The 20,302-nt window shown below is 44.9% G+C and overlaps 1 long non-coding RNA gene across 1 annotated transcript in view; it reads right to left on the reverse strand.

The window, feature by feature from the left end:
• Window positions 1–20,302, reverse strand: part of LOC140720920 (uncharacterized) — a 58,600-nt gene that overhangs the window by 13,043 nt on the left and 25,255 nt on the right. The window contains exon 4 of the long non-coding RNA XR_012097273.1: window positions 5,382–5,547. This is a non-coding gene — a long non-coding RNA (uncharacterized lncRNA). The remainder of the gene's footprint in view (window positions 1–5,381; window positions 5,548–20,302) is intronic.

Consider the following 20,302-nt stretch of genomic DNA (forward strand, 5'->3'; position numbering starts at 1 on the left):
TACAGATGCAAAACTACTATTTAAAACCTCCCCCATCTATTTTGTCTCCCGTATAGATTACCATTCTGATCGTCCAGAGTGGGCATGTTTCAGTTCTGACCTTCTCCATGTTTCTGTGACAGAGAAGCTGGCCAAACCTGACTGGAAGGGGAATCTGGTAGGAGTGACGACAGAGCAGCAATGGCTGGAGTTTCTGGGAGCAACTCGGGAGCTGAGTGATAGACACATCCCAAAGAAGTGGAAGAAATGGAAAGGTAGGAGGACACAACCATGGCTGAAATGAGAAGCCAAAGTCAACATAAAAGCCAAAGAGAGGACAAATAATAGAGCAAAAACTATTGGGAAGCTTTTAGAAACCAACAGAAGACAACTAAAGAAAGTCAGATGAGCTCAGGGTGTGGAAATATGATATTGTAGTCATTAATGTGTCTTGGTAGCACCCAACAGCCTGAGGAATTTAGAGGAACAAAATATCCAGGGCCTCGATATCTCTTGAAAACAAAGGTTCCCTGCACCAGTTACCTTTCAACTTTTATTTTGGTACGCACATACAAACACTACACCCTCAAAATTTCACTTCTGAAGAACCCCCACTTACCAAGTACTCCTTTGCCAGAAAACAGCCTGTCCCAATCCACCCTTGTCAAATCCTTACAAATACCATAAAAATTGATCTTTCTCCAATTTAGAATCTCAAGAGAGGTCCAGACCTCTGTTTTTCCGTACTTACTTGGAATCTCATGGCATTATGATCACTATACACAAAGTGTTCCCATACACTAATTTCTGTCACCAGCCCTGGATCGTTTCCCAACAGCTTATTGCACACTTCTACGCCGGATGTTTTACGTACTGATTAAGGCTCATTTGACAAACTCTACCTCATCTAGTCCTTTTACAGTATGGGAGTCCCAGTCAATATATGGAAAGTTAAAATCACTTACTATATCAACTATTGTTTCTTGGTGTAGTCTGTGAACTCTCTACAAATTTGTTCCTCTACATCCCTCAGACTGTTGGGTGCAACCAATTCCCTGTAATGCCTACGATATCATAATTCTATGCCCTGGGCTCATCTGGCTTTCCTACGATGCTTCTTGCATCGTGATTTCCACAGCTCAACACATTCATCGCACCATGCTCAAGCATTTGGTTGCTGACTCTATCTGAGCTCTGAACAACATCTGTCTGGTGTCAAGAAAACAACCTCTCCCTCAATGTCAGAAAAAGCTCTGATGCTGAATTTTGTGGTGAGGACGCAGGAAAGGTTTTCTTCTAATGACTCTTACATGAAGGTCATATTTGTGCAGGTGTCGCTGCACAGTAGAACAGTGCACCACCACTCCAGAGGCTGCTAAATCTTCCTGAAGGTATTTTTACAGTCAAATGGGGGTTTTGATTTGCCTTTCTAGTAAACTTTCTTGGAAAGTTTTCTTGGCCTTCCAGACATCAACTTGACCTCCACCGTTCCTGTTAACTGCCATTTCTTAAATACATTACGAACTGAGGAAACGGCTACCTGAAAACACTTTGCTATATTCTTATAGCCTTCTCCTGCTATGTGGGCATCCATTATTTTAACTTGCAGAGTGCTAGGCAGCTGCTTAGAGGAGCCCATGGCTGCTGATTGTTGGGACAAGGTTTGAGGAGTCAGGGTATTTATAAAGCTTTGCAATTTGCAATTTGCCTGTCCTAACAATGACTGTGAACAAGCCATTGTCCTAACAAGCTAATTCAGGCCCGAAATGTTGTCACTACCTCCTCCCATAGATGCTGTCTGGCCTGCTGAGTTCTGCCAGCATTTTGTGTTTTTAATAATGCACTACTCTTGCTTAAAATGTTGAAAAGCATGTTTTGTCTTTAATTTTATGACTTTTGGAGACCTGTTCACCCTCTACTCACTTAACTATTCACAGTAACAGGAAGTTTGACCAGTGGTGCCCAGCCGTTTGCATACCACTGTATGGGATGGGGTGGAGAGCGCAGGGTGTGACGGGAGAGAGGGTGAGGAGGAGGACGAGGAGTGGGACTGACAGGGAGCGAAGAGGGAGAACGCGTGGGGTGAGTGGTAGATTTAGAGGGTGAGAAAGAGGGGAAGACAATGTAGGATACGGGAGCCAGCAGGGAGAGTGTTTGAGAGAGGGGGGAGGGTGGGATGTAGGGAGAGAGATAGAGAGCTTGAGAGCTGGAAATGGAGGCGGTTACAGAGTGGCGGAGGTGAGTGAGAGAGACAAGTTTGTGAGAGAGGAGGAGATGGAGAGGGGAAGACAGAGGGTGAAAGAGATTGAGAGTGAGGTGGCGGGTGACGGGGTAGGGATAGGGATTGTGGGATGGGAGAGAGAATGGAAGAGTAAGAGAAACAGATGGATAGAGGGGAGAGAGTGTGAGAGAAATGAAGAGAGGTATGAGAGAGTGAGGAGATGAAGAGAGACGAGGGAGGCGGTGAGGAAGCAAGAAAGGCAAGGAGATGGTATGTATAATTAGAATTGTTAGACTAACTATTTATTCAGTCCCCAGTTGCAGGGTCATTAATCATGTATGTTCACCAGTCACCGAACAAATCCACCGTGGGATTATGGTTCCATGCTGGGAATTATGAGTGTGAGGGCAGCTTGCTGTTCTCGGTGTCGGATGTGGGAGGTCCCGGAGTCTCGCAGCCTCCCGGACGTTCACATCTGCACCAGGTGCGCCGAGCTGCAGTTCCTAAGGGACTGTGCCAGGGAACTGGAGATGCAGCTCGATGACCTTCGTCTGGTCAGGGAGAGCGAGGAGTTGATAGAGAGGAGTTACAGGCAGGTGGTCACACCAGGGCCATGGGAGGCAGACAGGTGGGTCACGTTTAGGAGGGAGAAGGGGAAGAGTCAGGTACTAGAGAGTACTCCAGTGGCTGTACCCCTTGACAATAAGTACTCCTGTTTGAGTACTGTTGGGAGGTGGGGGGGCAGCCTACCTGGGGGAAACAACAGCGGCCGTGCCTCCGGCACAGAGTCCGGCCCTGTAACTCAGAAGGGTAGGGAAAGGAAGAGGAAGGCAGTAGCAATAGGGGACTCGATAGTTAGGGAGTCAGATAGGCGATTCTGTGTACGCAGTCAGGAGACCCGGATGGTAGTTTGCCTCCCTGGTGCCAGGGTCCGGGATGTTTCTGATCACGTCCATGATATCCTGAAGTGGGAGGGTGAGGAGCCAGAGGTCGTGGTACATATAGGTACCAATGACATAGGTAGGAAAAGGGAAGAGGTCCTGAAAGGAGAATATAGGGAGCTAGGAAGGGAGTTGAGAAGAAGGTCCGCAAAGGTAGTAATCTCAGGATTACTGCCTGTGCTACGCGGCAGTGACAGTAGTAATGGAATGAGGTGGAGGATAAATGCGTGGCTGAGGGATTGGAGCAGGGGGCAGGGATTCAAGATTCTGGATCATTGGGACCTCTTTTGGGGCAGGTGTGACTTGTACAAAAAGGACGGGTTGCACTTGAAACCTAGGGGGACCAACATCCTGGCGGGGAGATCTGCGAAGGCTACGGGGGAGACTTTAAACCAGAATGGTTGGGGGGTGGGAATCAAATTGAAGAGACGAGGAGAGAGGAGGTTAGTTCACAAATACAGAAAGCTTGTAGACAGTGTGAGAAAATCTAGGAATAATGGTGTATATTTCCCTGAAGGTGGAATCTCATGTGGTGGTGAAGAAAGCTTTTGGTATGCTCTCCTTTATAAATCAGAGCATTGAGTACAGGAGTTGGGATGTAAAGTTAAAATTGTACAAGGCATTGTTAAGGCCAGATTTGGAGTATTGTGTACAGTTCTGGTCACTGAATTATAGGAAAGATGTCAACAGAGTACAGAGATTTACTAGAATGTTACCTGGGTTTCAGCACCTAAGTTACAGAGAAAGGTTGAACAAGTTAGGTCTTTATTCTTTGGAGCGTAGAAGGTTGAGGGGGGTCTTGATAGAGGTATTTAAAATTATGATGGGGATAGATCGAGTTGACATGGATAGGCTTTTTCCATTGAGTGTAGGGGAGATTCAAACAAGAGGACATGAGGGGAGTGTTAAAGGGCAAAAGTTTAGGGGTAACACAAGGGGTAACTTCTTTACTCAGAGAGTGGTAACTGTGTGGAACGAGCTTCCAGTGGAAGTGGCATAGGCAGGTTCGATTTTATCATTTAAAAAAAAATTGGATGGGTAGATTTACAGGAAAGGAATGGAGGGTTATGGGCTGAGTGCAGGTAAGTGGGGCTAGGTGAGGATAAGCGTTCGGCACGGACTAGAAGGGCCAAGATGGCCTGTTTCCATGCTGTAATTGTTATGTGGTTTTACTGCGTACGATTCTGGTCTCCATATCCGACAGCGGGGAGTTTTAACACATACGGGGACCAACTGCAACTCAACCCCAGCTGATGCTGGTGTTTCTACTGTTCAGGTGGCGGTGAGGAAGGTGTTAATCTCGGGTTTGTGTATATCGAGGGCCGGTTGCAGTGGGAAAGGGCCGGGACCGAGCCGGACAGCTGGAGGCTCCAGGCTCACCAGTCTTGCATCCCTGGTTTTAGTTTTGCACTGAGTCGAGATTGCTGGATCAGTTTGCTCTGGTTCCCCAAGCTGGGAGGGTGGACGTGGGTGAAGGGGACCTGTCTATATGTCGGTGTGGGGTGAATGGTCAGAAGGGTGTGGGGCCACTGGCGGGACACAGGGTGGTTGGGGTACTTTGGGTGATCGGAAGTAACATGACCTGGGTGGATGGGCAAGGGGTAAATTACGTTGTCAACGAGGGTGGATCTGGTCCAATGAATCAGACAGCTCAGCTCGCGTGTCCTTTCAGGAGGCCACAATTCTCTCTTCATCTTAATCACTGACTAATCTTCCTGTTAACATTGAGTTTGTTACAGAGCCCCAGGGTCTGGGAATGGCTGGGCGGTAGGAGGCAGAGTGTGATGGTGAGAGGCTGTTTCTTGGACTCGAGTCCCGTGCTTACTGACGTTCCCTGAGGTTACGCCCATTGCTACTTGTCATCTATGTCAATAATTTGGTTGAGAAAGTACAGGGTATGGGGAGAGAGTTTGCAGCAAGTTCAAACAATTAATCTTTTTGAAAGACAGTCAGTATGAACACTCCCCTCTCTTCCCCTCTCCCCACTCAGAACTGACCAAAAGCTACATCAGAGGATGCAAGATCTTGAACTGAGTAACCACTGTGAGGGAATGGGAGTGGTTTCAAAGGGCTGGGCTGCTGGAAGCACATTACCGGACCTGGAGTGATTGCACCTGGGTCTGACAGAGGCATAACTGGTACTTCTGGGCACATTCAGTCTCACTCCCAACTATTTCCTACCTTCCTTTGTACAGGTACGTAATGTCTAAAGGACCAGTGTTTAAGTAAATGAGACTCACCAAACTTTCTCCTGACTGAATCAATGGAAACTCTGAGTCAGATGGGTCCTCTCGTCGGTGCTCTCAATCCTCGGGCTGGTTCACTTGTTGCTGTTCCCTCGTCTTCAGTCGTGGTTTGCCTCCAGTTGGGTTTTTTTTTCAAATAAATCTCTCACCACAGGTCTAACTTTAACCAGAGAGACAATGAAGCACATTAATAATGAAAAGGAGAACTAAACATTTCTGCTTAATGTTACTAAGAACAAAACTCACTGAAATTTAAACACTGAAGGCAGATCTAATGATCTCAGTGAACAATCTTTTATTGTCACTCACATGTCACAGACAACATGGGATAAGAAGGAGCCATCATTCTGTCATGGTAAGACATAAGACACAGGAACAGAATTAGGTGATTCAATCCATCTGGTCTACCCACCATTCAACCATGGCTGATTTTTATTCCAACACCATATTCCTGTCTTCCTCCTGTAACCCTGAAGCTACTTAGCAATCATGAGTTTATTAATCTCTGTCATAAATATACCCAAATGGCAGCCTCAACCAACCTCTGTGGCAACAAATTACACAGATCAGACATCTTTTCGCCAAAAAATTTTTCTCATCTGAGTTTTAAGGGGAAGCATCTTTATTCTGAGACCGTGCTGTCAAAGATCAAAGCAAAGCATGCAGTTTAATGTGGATAAATGTGAGGTAATCCAGTTTGCTGGCAAGAACAGGAAGGCAGATTACTATCTAAATGGAGCCAAGTTAGGAAAAGGGGAAGTACAACGAGATCTAGGTGTTCTTGTACATCAGTCAATGAAAGCAAGCATGCAGGTACAGCAGGCAGTTGTTAGGGTTAATGTTAGGGTTAATTCGAGACTGCCATTACAGGTCAGGAGTGGCTCACGTAATATTAGGAGACCGGAATGCGAGGGGGGGGGGGGAAGCGAAACTGGGGACTCCGCTACACCGAAACTACTAGTGTCACGCGATACAGTAAACAAAAGAAACAGGTAACTCGTGAGTGTATGGCATCGGGCCAATAAGATGGACACAAGTGCCCGATATTACCTAATATGTAGCGGGGGGCTGTGCTGGGGGGAAAAGGGGTATAAATAAGAGCAGATTGTAAGGGGAAATCGGAACGCGCCTTCTCCAGCGACTCCGTGGATTCGCTGTGCCAGTTACGGATTCTGCAATAAACCCAAGTTTTGTAATATTCCGCTGTTGGTTGTCTCTCTTCCTAAACGAACACAGGGCAGAATTTCAAGCCCAACACAGTGAAGGAAGCTAATGGCATGCTGGCCTTTATAACAAGAGAAATTGAGTATAGGAGTAAAGAGGTCCTTCTGCAGCTGTAGAGGACCCTGGTGAGACCCCATCTGGAGTATTGTGTGCAGTTTTGGTCTCCAAATTTGAGGAAGGACATTCTTGCTATTGAGGGAGTGCAGCGTAGGTTCACAAGGTTAATTCCCGGAATGGCAGGACTGTCATATGTTGAAAGATTGGAACGACTGGGCTTGTATACACTGGAATTTAGAAGGATGAGTGGGGATCTGATTGAGACATATAAGATTATTAAGGGACTGGACACGCTGGAGGCAGGAAGCATGTTCCCGCTGATGGGTGAGTCCAGAACTAGAGGCCACAGTTTAAGAATAAGGGGTAGGCTATTTAGAACTGAGATGCGGAAAAACATTTTCACCCAGAGAGTGGTGGATATGTGGAATGCTCTGCCCCAGAAGGCAGTGGAGGCCAAGTCTCTGGATGCATTCAAGAGAGAGTTAGATAGAGCTCTTATAGATAGCGGGGTCAAGGGATATGGAGCGAGGGCAGGAACGGGGTACTGATTGTGTATGATCAGCCATGATCACAGTGAATGGCGGTGCTGGCTAGAAGGGCCGAATGGCCTACTCCTGCACCTATTGTCTATTATCACAGACTCCGCATCTAATGGAAACATCCTCTCCATGTTCACTGTATCCAGGCTTTTCAGCATTCGGTAGGTTTACTTAACCATACATCCCTCCACCACCCCCACCGTCCCTCTGAACTCCATCGAGCACAGGTCCAGAACCATCAAATGCTCCTCATACATAACACCGATCATTCCTGAGATTATTCATGTAAACCTTGTTAGCAACAACTGTACTGAACACATTTCCAGCAATAACAGACAAATTGGTACCAGGATAATTGACAGGGAAACGTTGTGCTCTCTTTACTGTTCTACTATCACATGTGTTGGCGCGTGGCCAAGTGGTTAAGGCGTTGGTCTAGTGATCTGAAGGTTGCTAGTTCGAGCATTGGCAGAGGTTGCCTGTGTGTCCTTGAGCGACGACACCGGTGCCAAGCTGTATGGGTCCTAATGCCCTTCCCTTGGACAACATCGGTGGTGTGGAGAGGGGAGACTTGCAGAGACTCTAACGGAGGCCTACAAACTATCACAGCCATTTTCATTTCCAGGTTAAAACAGGTCCATTTCATGAAATATAAACCAAGAAATAAAAAGAAACTGGAATTACCAGAGAAACACAGAGCAGGTAAGGAACAGCTTACAATACAATTCAATTAATAACATTTCATCAGAATGACTTCAAACATTTTCAGTTTTTAGTGCAGATCTCCAGCACAGGTGCCTGATTTCCACTGTGTGACAGTGAGGGCGGGGGGGGGGGTGGGGGGGGGGGGATTTCCACACACAGTTTGAACACCAAACTCAGGGTCTATTTCTACTGTTGTAAACACGGAACAGCCCATTTACTCACAGCCTCTCCCTGTGAGGATGGAATGGGAACTCATCCTCTCCTCAGATTGGCAGTCATTGCTTCCAAAGGAACCCCAGAAACAAACATCTGATCCCAGACCAGAAATACTCGATCAACACCTCACAAGCCCAAACAGCTCGATCCCTGGGTCCACTTTACCTGGATCAAAAACCGTGATCTCCCGAGCCAACCTCACAGACTCACACAGCTGAATCTGCCACTCACCAACCCTAAGAGTATCACACATTGTCCCCACATCTCACACTGGGTAGTGCAATCCGGGATTTCCCCACAAACAATGTCCAGCTGCTCGAATTTTCTGCTTCATTGCAGACGAGCATCCAGCCCCATCTGTAGAAGCTCAAACCAAAGTCAAAGACAAAACACCAACAGTCCCATTTTCCTGGAATGCAGATTACAGAATTAGAGCCCAAGCACCAACTCTCCCAGTACTCTTTGCTGCCAGTAAAATGCTGCAGTGTGTCAGCCCGTCACTGTTCATAAACTAGCACCTCCACACCAATACACAACAGAACTGGGACCTGATGACCCTCCGGCATTCCAGCTAACAATAACCGATTCTGGAAATGACTCAGCGAGGCCAAAGGTGCAAAAGAACACTTCACAATGAAGACAAGGGTTGGAGGAAAGTTTGCTGATATATAACATTGAGGAGGTGGGATACAAGGTGGACTAAGGATGACCCAGATGGTTGATGTATATCACTGAAGCGGGTGGGGTTGGGGGGTGTGAGGAGACTGGACAGAGGTTGAAGGAGATGAGCAGATGGAACCAGGTGGAAGAAGGGATCAAGGACAATCACTGATGGTCCTCCAGCAACACATAGCTACTGAATGAATAGTACATACTATTGTACAAAAGATTCTAAAATGACAGAATTAGCAAAAATAACAAGAACTTTGCCAGATATACTTTGACCCTCACCAAAATTTTTATCAACACACCATAGAAAGTTTCCCATTCAGACACTTCACGCTTTGCATGGTAACTACTCCGCCCGTGACTGCGAGAAACTGGTAAGACCTTTGGATCCAGATCAGCACATCACAGAAACCATTCTCTCCCCACACCCCCCCCCCACCTCCCAGACTTCCCAGTCCCTCGGTAAAGCAGGCAGTGAAATCAAAGATCCCCACAACCTGGGACGTTCCCCTTTCTCACCCACCCCAATTGGGGAGAAGACACAACCGCCATAAAGCTCCAGGACAAATGTGAGGAGCCTTAGGAAACGAGGCGAGTTCGGGGGAAGTTAACGGGACTCAGTGGCCGACATCAGATTTCCCAACACAACATGGAGGATGCATGACCACCCATCTGGAGATTGTGAACCTGCACAAAGAGATCGTTACATCTGCAGTTAAATGGGAGGGGCAAATGGGATCACGTGACCGGTGGGGTCTAACATCCCAGGCATAGACTCCAGCTCCCCAGCATTCTGTGGAAATAAACAGATGCGCCTCACATCTCCTCTGACCTTAAATGTGTCAGACATTTCAAACCCCAGGTAAAACAGAACGTCTGTCTACTCTATCTATTCCTCTCGTAATCTTGTAAACGTCCATCCAGTCTCACCCCAGCCTGTGCCGCTCTGGAGAAAACAACACAAGTTTGTCCAGCCTCTTGTTATAGCTCATGCCCTCTAATCCAGGCAGTGTCCTGGGTAAACCTCTTCTCCGCCCTCTCCAAAGCCCCGACATCCTTCCGAGAATGGGGGCGACCAGAACTGTATGAAACACTCCAGATGTGGGCTGACAAGTTTTACAAAGCTGCAACACAACTTCCCGACTTTTGAACTTTGCTTCAACTGATAAAGACAACCATACCATTGCCTTCTTAACCACCCGGTCAATCTGTGCAGTCTCTTTCAGGAAACAATGAACTTGGAGTCTAAGATCCCTCTGATCATCGACACTGTTCAGGGTTTTGCATTTAACACTGTACTGTCTCATACATTCAGGGGTGCAGTGCTACCAGAGCTCACCGGAGCGCCGCTCTGACACCTCTGTAAAACAGTCAAAATAAACAAGCACGGAATTTAACAACCCCGGATATTAAATAGAGGGAATTTTACGGAAGCGGGGGTGTTGGCTGGTGGGGAAAAGTACCACTAATAATATTAGGATATTTGATCATTTTTGGTGAAATCCTGGAGCTGTGACTGTTTTTAATTTAGGTATTTGTGAAATTCCTTCTCGCTCGACCCATTGTCCTAGGAAGCTGGAAAATACCTGTACACAAATGTGAGCATTTTTCCACTCTTTCCAATGGGTACCATTGGAGACCAGGAAGGAGCTATATTAAGCACGGAATGAACATCGAAACCTATGTTTAAGAGTCGAAAATAATGAAACAAAAATTCACTGCTCGCTCATCTTCGGCCTGATTTTGATGAAATATTCAAGGTAATCATCCAAAATCCTCTTCTACACCTGGATAAATTTAGTTTTGTTTTGGAAGCCAAATGGAAAAAAAAAATTCTAGGCTACAAGCTAGTTTTACGTCATTTCATATCATTAGTAGCTGATTAAATCCTTGGCCTCGCTCCACCAATTGTAGTTGATTGAAAAGAGGCTCTTGTTCTCTTTGTGTTGATAGGAAAAAGAGTAATTTAGTGAGGCAATGAACGAGATGAAATGCATTTCCAAACCTCCCAAATGGTTGCTCTCCTCCCGTTAACATTTGTCACTTCCAAAATACAATATTTTCTATTCGTATAGTTGCGATAATAATTTATGTAAAGATTCAAGCTTCTTTAACTTTTTATATATTTAAACACTAAACAGGATGTATAAATGTCGAACCATGTAACACCTGACGTGTGAGGATATTTTGAGTATCGACACTGACAGGTGCACTTCAATATATTGAGAAAGGGATGGAGCAGTGGACCCAGAGTGAAGTGGTAAGCAGGTGAGAGGACGTACAAAGACAGAGAGGATGAGAGGGAGTGGGAGGGAGGGGTGGGAGGTAAATTTGTTCAGCGGAAGGGGAAATCGATATTCATGCCATCAGTTTCGGTGGGGGCACCCAGACGGAATATAAGTTGCTGATCCTGCACCCTGAGGGTGGCCTCATCTTGGCAAGGGATGGGATGACACGTCGGAACGGGAATGGGAATCGGAATTGAAATGTTTGGACACCGGGAAGTCCCGCTCAGAGTGGATAGTTCAAAGGTTAATTTATTATCAAAGCAGAAACAACGCTGAGTTTTTTTTCTTCTCCAGAGAACCACGAAACAAAGTAAGCATGAAAGTCATTCAGAGAGAAAAAAAATGAAACTCCGTCCACACCCCCCGCATCAAAAAGGACGGCATCCCGATCATTAACCCCCCAAACCCACCCCTCCCGCACAAAAGGGAAGAAAAATATCGACACCCGTTAAAAAACATTCCTACCCGGCACAACTGCGGAGCAGCCGGTGTCACCAGTGTGGAGGTGGCCGCATCGGGAGCAGCGGACACAACAGGCGACCCCGGAAGATTCACAGGTGAAGTGTCGCCTCACCTGGAAGGATGTTTGGACAACGGAGAGAGTTCGGCCGTCCGGCCCCTTCACTATGACACCCCGAACTCCACATCAAATCCGTCCAAACGAATCTGGGTGAACTCTAATGACCAATAAATATAATTCCTCTCAGCGATCAGCTGTCTGAAGATTCCCTGACTCTGAGAGGAAGGGGTATCTATGGTCCACACTGTCAGGGTGTTGAGTTTACCAGGAGACAAAGACTGCAGGGACGGGAGGTTTTCTGTTGACTAATACAGTGTGTGTGGACCCCGCTGGCAATTCTGGTGTTGTGACCCGAATCGAGACGAACACCACGCTGCCCACTCCACCAACAACACGGCACAGCCGGACACATAACAGGGGACTTTACATCTCACAACACTGGATTCAGTGATGAAACCCGTGATTAATGTTGTTGTCTCACCGAAAAGTCCATTAACCCTAACCCTGGAATATGGTGTAAAATCCCGGTCCCCATATTAACACGGGTTATACAGACCAAAGAACAAACTGCCGGAGGAACTCAGTGGGTCGGACAGCATCTGTGGAGGGAAATGGACCGTCAACATTTCGGGCCGAGACCCTCCCTCTGGACTGAGAGTGGACGGGAAATAGTCAGAGAAAAGAGGTGAGGGGTGGGGATGGGGCAAGAGCTGGGGAGTGAGAGGTGTATCCAGGTGAGGGGGGAGGTGGAAGGTGAAAATAGTGACAAGTGTGGGAGGTGGGAGGTTTGTGGTGGGGGCAACATGGGGCTGCAGAAGATGGAAATTAATTCCATAGAGGATGAACAAAGAGGTTAGAGAGTATTTGTTATAGAGAGTGCAATGAAGATTCACTTGACTGATCCCTGGAGAGGTGGGGCCATAACCTGAAGAAAGATCAAATGTGATAACTCTGGGACGTTTGCTAGGGCTACAGGGCAGACTTTCAACTAGTAAGATGGGGAGGCGGAAATCAATTTGAGGAAACTATGGGAGAGGAGGTCAGTTCACCAGTAGAGCAAGTAAGTAGACAGTGTGTGAGGGAGGGAAGGCAGGTGATGGAGAAGGGATGCGCTCAGCCCGAAGTTGTAGGGGAGAAGAAAGAAAAGGATAATAAATTTGAATGCATTGCTAGGGATGAAAAGAGAGGAGGAAGTGGAGAGTATCTTAAATGTATCTATTTTAATGCTAGGAGCATTGTAAGAAAGGTGGATGAGCTTAAAGTGTGGATTGATACCTGGAATTATGATGTTGTAGCTATTAGTGAAACATGGTTGCAGGAAGGGTGTGATTGGCAACTAAATATTCCTGGATTTAGTTGCTTTAGGTGTGATAGAGTAGGAGGGGCCAGAGGAGGAGGTGTTGCATTGCTTGTCCGAGAAAATCTTATGGCGGTGCTTTGGAAGGATAGATTAGAGAGCTCCTCTAGGGAGGCTATTTGGGTGGAATTGAGGAATGGGAAAGGTGTAGTAACACTGATAGGAGTGTATTATAGGCCACCTAATGGGGAGCGTGAGTTGGAAGAGCAAATGTGTAAGGAGATAGCAGATATTTGTAGTAAACCCAAAGTGGTGATTGTGGGAGATTTTAATTTTCCACACATAGATTGGGAAGCTCATTCTGTAAAAGGGCTGGATGGTTTAGAGTTTGTGAAATGTGTGCAGGATAGTTTTTTGCAACAATACATAGAAGTACCGACTAGAGATGGGGCAGTGTTGGATCTCCTGTTAGGGAATGCGATAGGTCAGCTGACAGATGTATGTGTTGGGGAGCACTTCGGGTCCAGTGATCACAATAGCATTAGCTTCAATATAATTATGGAGAAGGACAGGACTGGACCTACAGTTGAGATTTTTGATTGGAGAAAGGCTAACTTTGAGGAGATGCGCAGGGATTTAGAGAGAGTGGATTGGGTCAAGTTGTTTTATGGGAAGGATGTAATAGAGAAATGGAGGTCATTTAAGGGTGAACTTATGAGGGTACAGAATCTTTTTGTTCCTGTTCGGTTGAAAGGAAAGGTTAAAGGTTTGAAAGCGCCATGGTTTTCAAGGGTTATTAGAAACTTGGTTCGAAAAAAGAGGGATGTCTACAATAGATATAGGCAGCATGTAGTAAAGGAATTGCTCGAGGAATATAAAGAATGTAAAAGGAAACTTAAGAAAGAGATTAGAAAAGCTAAAAGAAGTTACGAGTTAGGTTTGGCAAATAAGATGGAAGTAAATCCGAAAGGCTTCTACAGTTATATTAAAAGCAAGAGGATAGTGAGGGATAAAATTGGTCCCTTAGAGAATCAGGGTGGTCAGCTATGTGTAGAGCCGAGGGAGATGGGAGAGATTTTGAACGATTTCTTCTCTTCGGTATTCACTAAGGAGAAGGATATTGAATGGTGTAAGGTGTGGGAAACAAGTAAGGAAGTTATGGAACCTATGACAATTAAAGAGGTGGAAGTACTGGCGCTTTTAAGAAATTTAAAAGTGGATAAATCTCCGGGTCCTGACCAGATATTCCCCAGGACCTTGAGGGAAGTTTGTGTAGAGATAGCAGGAGCTCTGACGGAGATCTTTCAGATGTCATTAGAAACGGGGATTGTGCCGGAGGATTGGCATATTGCTCATGTGGTTCCATTGTTTAAAAAGGGTTCTAGAAGTAACCCTGGCAATTATAGACCTGTCAGTTTGACATCAGTGGTGGGTAAATTAATGGAAAGTATTCTTAGAGATAGTATTTATAATTATCTGGCTGGACAGGATCTGATTAGGAGTAGCCAGCATGGATTTGTGCGTGGAAGGTCATGTTTGACAAACCTTATTGAATTTTTTGAAGTAGTTACGAGGAATGTTGACGAGGGTAAGGCAGTGGATGTAGTCTATATGGACTTCAGCAAGGCCTTTGACAAAGTTCCACATGGAAGGTTAGTTAAGAAGGTTCAGTCGTTAGGTATTAATGCTGGAGTAATAAAATGGATTCAACAGTGGCTAGATGGGAGATGCCAGAGAGTAGTGGTGGATAATTGTTTATCAGGATGGAGGCCGGTGACTAGCGGGGTGCCTCAGGGATCTGTTTTGGGCCCAATGTTGTTTGTAATATACATAAATGATCTGGATGATGGGGTGGTAAATTGGATTAGTAAGTATGCTGATGATACTAAGGTAAGAGGTGTTGTGGATAATGAGGTGGGTTTTCAAAGCTTTCAGGGAGATTTATGCTGGTTAGAAGAATGGGCTGAACGTTGGCAGATGGAGTTTAATGCTGAGAAGTGTGAGGTTCTACATTTTGGCAGGAATAATCCAAATAGAACATACGGGGTAAATGTTAGGGCATTGAGGAATGCAGTGGAACAGAGAGATCTAGGAATAACAATGCATAGTTCCCTGAAGGTGGAGTCTCATGTAGATAGGGTGGTGAAGAAGGCTTTTGGAACGCTGGCCTTTATAAATCAGAGCATTGAGTACAGAAGTTGGGATGTAATGTTAAAATTGTACAAGGCATTGGTAAGGCCAAATTTGGAATATTGTGTACAGTTCTGGTCACCGAATTATAGGAAAGATATCAATAAATTAGAGAGAGTTCAGAGACGATTTCCTAGGATGTTACCTGGGTTTCAGCACTTAAGTTACAGAGAAAGGTTGAACAAGTTAGGTCTCTATTCATTGGAGCGTAGAACGTTGAGGGGGGATTTGATCGAGGTATTTAAAATGTTGAGAGGGATAGAGTTGACGTGAATAGGCTGTTTCCATTGAGAGTAGGGGAGATTCAAACGAGAGGACATAATTTGAGAGTTAGGGGGCAAAAGTTTAAGGGAAACACGAGGGGGTATTTCTTTACTCAGAGAGTGATAGCTGTGTGGAATGAGCTTCCTGTAGAAGTAGTAGAGGCCAGTTCAGTTGTGTCATTTAAGGTAAAATTGGATAGGTATATGGACAGGAAAGGAGTGGAGGGTTATGGGCTGAGTGCGGGTAGGTGGGACTAGGTGAGATTAAGAGTTCGGCACGGACTAGGAGGGCCAGAATGTCCTGTTTCCGTGCTGTGATTGTTATATGGTTGTTATATGGTTATATGGTTAAATGTCATTTAGAGAGTCGAGGACTGAGAGGTGAACACATTGAAATGCACAGCATCTTTACCGGTTGAACCAGGGATCCCAGTCTCTGAAAAAGGGGATGGGAATCGAGCCCGTGACTCTGTGACCTGGGGGTGGAGGGAAAGGGATCGGGGTAGATATGGTATGGAAAAGTAGACATGTATCTGGTGTAAATATGGAATAATGTGGGGAATGCGGCAGATGGGTCGGGCAGTGTGTGAGGGGTGAGGAGCAGAGTCACCGGTTCAGGTGGGAGTCCCTCCACCCGTCACGTGGTCCCGTTTCCCGTTCACGTTTTTCTGCAGATCTGCAGCATTTGCGGGTCACTGCTCTACGTGTACGTGTAGCTTCACCTTTGTACCCTTCATACAACGCAGTGACATCCGGATCAAATAGTTCCACACAATTAAAATAGTTTATTACATTTACACAATTAGAATAGATTACAACATTTTTATTTTTTTCTATTTTTGTACTATATATATACTTATTTTAAATCACAATTGTTAAAATCTTTTGTTAAGAATTAGGTTCTACGGCTACCGCAGAGACAACGAATTTCATGGCATATGCCGGTGCTATTAAACTTGATTCTGATATTGATATGGGAGCCCACCACTGGTCACCTGATCCCAGTTACTGCAGATCGTAATGAGAGATTGAAGCATTTTCCATATATTTGCTTTCCACAGAAATGACAACAGGTCAGTTTCCTTCTGTGGTTCCGGAGCAGAAGCTCAGTCTGTCTAATATTTCCACACAATTAAAGTGTGGAATTTGTTTATTATCATCACGTACTGAGCTACAGTGAAAATCTTGCCTGATGTACCATCCACACAAATCGATACATTACAACAGTACATTGAGCTCATATACAACAAAAAAATAACTGCAACAAAGCATTCTGGCTGCAGAGAAAGTGCAGTGCAGATAGACATATGGTGCAGGGTCACGTCGAGTTACATTGTGAGGCCGAGTCCATTTTATCATTCATTTGGCTTATAACCACAGACAGGAAGCCATCCTTCAGCCTGGTGGTACACCAGGTACACCTTTAAGGCTTTTGTATCTCTCTGCCAATGTGGGAGCGGGTTTGCAGCAAGAATGTCCAGGTTATGAGGTTCTTTGTGTACATGGCCTGCTTTTCCAAGGAAGGGGAAGTGTAGGGAGAGTCCATGGAGTGGAGGCTTGTTTCTCTGATGTTCTCTGCAGTTCCTTGTAGTCATGGGCAGAGCAGTAGCCATACAAAGGCATGAAGTATTGACAAGGAGCTCAGAGACCTCGGCCTTCATCCTGCCTTGTGTAGCTGGATCCTGGACTTCCTGTCAGATCGCCAGCAGGTAGTAACAGTGGGCTCCATCTCCTCTGTCTCGCTGACCCTCAGGACACGTAACCCACAGGGTTGTCTCTTTAGCCCTCTCCTTTACTTTCTGTGCACCCATGACTTGTGTTGCCACCCACAACTCCAATCTGCTAATTAAATTTGCTGAGAATACTAGATTGATTGGCCTAATCTCAAATAATAACTTTCAATCGATCAAATGCCTCCTGACAAGGTTCAGTCCAAACAAACTTTTCACCCTTCTTCAGGAGATTAGTCAGAGGAAGAGTGATAGCAGCAAAGTTCTTACAGAACTTACAATAATATCCATCCATTTCCAGAAACCTTCTAAGAGCCTTCTTAGCAGTCAGAATAGGAACTTGAGAAATTGCCTGGACTTTTGCCTGAACAGGAGCCTACAACACAGCCAAGACAGGTCACAGTGGCATGGCCATATTCACTCTTAGCCAAGTTAACTGTAAGGCTGGGCTGGGAAAGCCTGTCAAACAGCTTTTCTACTGCAGAGATACGCTCTTCCCAAGTGTCACTCCCTGTGACTCAGTCATCAATATAGACATCTGTGTGTTCTAACCCTCGAATTTCAAAATCAATCATTCTCTGGAATGTTCCTGGAGCATTTTTCTTTCCAAAAGGCAAAACATTGTATTCATACAACCCAGATGGTGTCACAAATGCAGAAATTTCTCTACCTCTGTCCGTCAATGGAACACACCAATACCCTGTCAACAGATCAATCTTTGTAAGAAATTAGCTATTCCAACCTTATCGATGCAATCATCCACCCTAGGGATAGGATAGGCATCTGTTTTTGTTACTGCATTTACCTTCCCATAATCAGTGCCTCTGAGACCTACTGAATCTGTTTCCACACTTACATATTGCTCAGCCAATATACATTTTCTACGTTCATGCAATATGGGTGTTGTTTAATGGGTTTGGCTTGACCAATATCTGCGTCATGTACTGAGACCGCGGTTTGCTTGGGAACATCGGGAAATAAATCTTTAAACATCAGAATTAATTCCTTCAGCTGTTGTTGTTGCTTTGGTTGCAGATGAGACAACCTGTTATCAATGTTTTCTGGAACAACGGAGTTCATTAGTCTAACTGGGACCATGTTCGGCTTGTGAAAAGTCTCTGACGAGTCAATTGTTTCATTCTCAGGGTTGCCAGATTCATATATTTTGACAACAACATTCACAGATGGTGCCTGATTGTCAAAATAAGGCTTTATCATATTTATGTGTACCAGCTGTGTTAGTTTACATCGGTCGTGTGTTGTAATAACATAATTCACATCATTAAATTGAGAGACTATTTCATACGGTCTATTGAATTTCACCTGAAGTGGATTCGTCAACATAAGGCAAGCACCTTATCCCCCACCCGGTATTTTCTTTCGCAACCCTGCTTCTCAAACCAACACTTCATTTTGTTTTGAGAAATCTTTAAGTTTTGTCTCGCTAGACTACAGAATTGGTGTAGTTTATTTTTGAACTTTAAAACATAGTCTAACAAATTAACATGTACATCCCCATCAATCCACCGCTCCTTTTACAAGGTCAAAGCTCACCTCACTCTGCGACCAAATACAAGTTCAAATGGAGTAAAGCCCAATGATTCCTGAACCGACTCTCTTACTGCGAACAAAAGTCGTTTCCATTTTCAACACAGTATGTCTTAATCATTGTTTTGGGGGTAGAGTGAAATCTTTCTAAAGCCGCTTGTGATTCCGGATGGTATGTAGATGATGTAATTTGTTTTGCTCCCAGTTCATAAACTACCTGCTGGAATAACCCAGATGTAAAACTACTTCCTTGATCAGACTGGATTTCTTGAGGCAAATCGAATAAAGTAAAAAAAAAACCTCGGTAAGAGCCTTTGCCACAGTTTTAGCTTTAATATTTCTGAGAGGTATTGCCTCTGGGAATCTGGATGCAGTACACATAATAGTTAGCAGATACTGATGGCCAGCTTTAGTCTTTGGCAATAGGCCAACACAAAGCACTATAACTTTGGAAAACGGTTCACCGAATGCAGGTATAGGCTGGAGTGGGGCCACTGGGATGACCTTATTAGGTTTAGCCAAAACTTGACAAGTGTGACAAATCCCAGCATTAATTTCTGGTTTACCCTGGTTATCCCTGCTACTCTTTTCAAAACTCTTATTCAGGGTAAACATAACCTTATGAGTTAAAGCAAACTGATCTGCTAATCTAGCAGACTCCTGCATAGTGGCAGCATAATTTCCATCTAAATACGTCTTTATGTCATCAGGGACACACTTTTTGAATTCTTCAATTAAAACCAACTCTTTCAAGCTGTTAAAATCATCATGTACATTTTTATATGTGCACCAGCGGGCAATACAAACAAATTTCTCATAAGCAAATTCCATATAAGTTTGGCTCACAGATTTCTTCAAATTTCTAAACTTTTGCCTGTATGCTTGTGGGACCAACTCATCAGCTTTGAGCGCAGCCTGCATCATGAGGTCATAATGTGTGGTGCGTGACCATGTGGTTAAGGTGTTGAACTAGCGATCTGAAAGTCATGAGTTTGAGCCTCAGCTGAGGCAGCGTGTGTGTCCCTGAACAAAGCACTGAACTACACACTGCTCCTGCACGTTTATAGCCCAGTAGCGAGAATGGGGGGGGGGGGGGGGGGCGCGCGCAGCATAAATAAAAAAATAATCAGCTGCTTCAGCAACTGTCAAGGCAGAATAGGCTTGCTAAGCCTTCCCCTTAATTACACTTTGTAAGATAATTTTCTGTCTGCTTAACTGCCTCTGCATTTCCACAACCTCCATCTTGAATTTTTCTAACTTCTACTGGAGCTCAAGCTCACGAGGTTTACTTTCAGGAAACACCTCCAACTCATCCACTTTAAACACACCCTCGGATACATAATGTTCAGCTTTTATCCTCTGCATCTCTGCCCTCCTCATTGTCAATTTCACGTTAGCAAGTTTTAACGTTTTAGCAATACTCAACAACTCAATCCTTCTGGTGTCCTCTAACGCCTGAGAGGTTCACACTTCCAGATATCTATCAAAATCCATTGCTGCTGATTTTCCAGGCACAAATAAATCAATAGGGATTTCCAAATGATATCGATAATAAATAAATCCTTAAATTTGTTCATATCCCAGACGCAGCCCCATTTTGTTACAAACCGTAACGCTTTAAAAATGAACCAGCAGCAACAGACTACTCCCAGTGGCCACACATTTTAAT

Source organism: Hemitrygon akajei, unplaced genomic scaffold, assembly GCF_048418815.1.
Source record: "Hemitrygon akajei unplaced genomic scaffold, sHemAka1.3 Scf000048, whole genome shotgun sequence".
NCBI classification, from domain to species: Eukaryota; Metazoa; Chordata; class Chondrichthyes; order Myliobatiformes; family Dasyatidae; genus Hemitrygon; species Hemitrygon akajei.